This window comes from Octodon degus, unplaced genomic scaffold (genome assembly GCF_000260255.1).
Source record: "Octodon degus isolate 3935 unplaced genomic scaffold, OctDeg1.0 scaffold00105, whole genome shotgun sequence".
NCBI lineage: Eukaryota > Metazoa > Chordata > Mammalia > Rodentia > Octodontidae > Octodon > Octodon degus.
Window position 1 is genome coordinate 3,036,336 of NW_004524681.1, and position 1,459 is coordinate 3,037,794.

A 1,459-nucleotide genomic window follows, 5' to 3' on the forward strand; every position below is an offset into this window, starting at 1 on the left:
CTGATCATGTGGAGAGCATGGGTCTCTGGAGAGTGAGGAAGGCTGGCAAAGTGCAGCCTGGTGTGTTGACAGAAAGGTGGCCCAGCCACAGGGTTGGGCTCCTCAGGGCTCTGCTCAGGGCTTCAGGGTGCGTCCAGACACAGGTACCCATCAAAGGAACCGTCACCCACAACAGATGTTAAGGAAGGAGTGGAAACGACATTCCCTGAAAGAAATGTGATGTACGGATGGGGCCTGCTTGTGTGACCCTCAATGAGGGTGTCTGCAGAGGAAGGAGGCTTGTCGCCCCTGCTTCAAGTCTAGCTCCGCAACCAAGGAGGATTCTGGCTAAGAAAGCTCTGCTCTGGACCTAAGCATCCAAGCAGGGAACAGCGGCCCCTGGCAGTGCCCCTCGCGGCACTGTGCAGAGGAGGTGCCAGCAGGGCAGCTTGGCAGCCCAGGGTCTCCAACTCGCAGCTCCGGAGTGCCTCCTTGTACTGCTAGGTTCAAGTGGCTTTATTTTTCTTTTTTCTTTTCTTTTTTTTTCACTTCAGCCAGGTAATGTGCCCACGTCGTATCAAGGTTTGAAGAAGGCACATTTCACGCATACAGCGTGAACACCCAGTCATCATGCCCATGAACTGAAGGCTCTTTGTTTTGCTGTTGTGGTGGTTTTGTTTTGGAGGTACCGGGGATTGAACTCAGGACCCTGCACTTGCCAGGCAGGCGCTCATTCTACTGAGCTCTCTCCGCAGCCCTGTTTGGTTTTTTTTGAGACAGTGTCTCATTATGTAGTTCAAGCTGGCCTTGAACTTGCTTATGTAGCCCAGCTGGCCTGGCGAACCAGCAGATATGGTTTCTAGAAGGCCACGTTGTAACTCAGTCTATGAAGGAGTGAAACAGCTTACCACCAAGGAAATTCACTGCCACGGACAGTGGTGTTACCTTGTTCCTTTCAGCAGGTTCGCTGCAATCACCACGAACAAGGAATCCAAGAATACAAAGCTTGGCCACAGAAAGTGGGCTCTGGCCCTTGTGTCTGTCCTCTGGCCGCCGTGCACACCTGCTCAGTATTTATTTTTCATTTTTTGATCTTTTGGAGACAGGGTCTCATGCATTCCAGAATGACCTTGAGTTCACTTTGAAACCCAGCATGGTCTCGAACTCGCAACCACCCCCCTACCTCAGTCTCCTGAGTGGTAGGATGACAGGCGTGCAACCCCAAGCCCGGCCTTATCTGCTACAGTATTAACTTTGGCCACATTGACTCTGAAGCCCCAGCCCGCACCAGTGTTTGTGCCTCATGACACTTCTCTGACCCTTGTCCTTTGTCCCCAGGAAGGCTGGACAGCGCTAGGCTGGGGCCACTGCAAACAGCAAATTCAACACAAAGCAAACTGGGGAAATGGGCCAGTAAGGAGGCCATCAAAGGGCATTGTGTCTGAGTGAGACTCCAGCTGGAAGCCCGTATCACCTTGTG

General features: G+C 52.6%; 1 non-coding gene across 1 annotated transcript; it reads right to left on the minus strand.

Moving 5' to 3' along the window:
* Positions 1–527: 527 nt before the first annotated feature.
* LOC111818870 lies at positions 528–629 on the minus strand. Its single transcript, XR_002822751.1, has one exon. It is a non-coding gene; the product is annotated as a small nucleolar RNA U13 (small nucleolar RNA).
* Between the last annotated feature and the right edge of the window lie 830 nt (positions 630–1,459).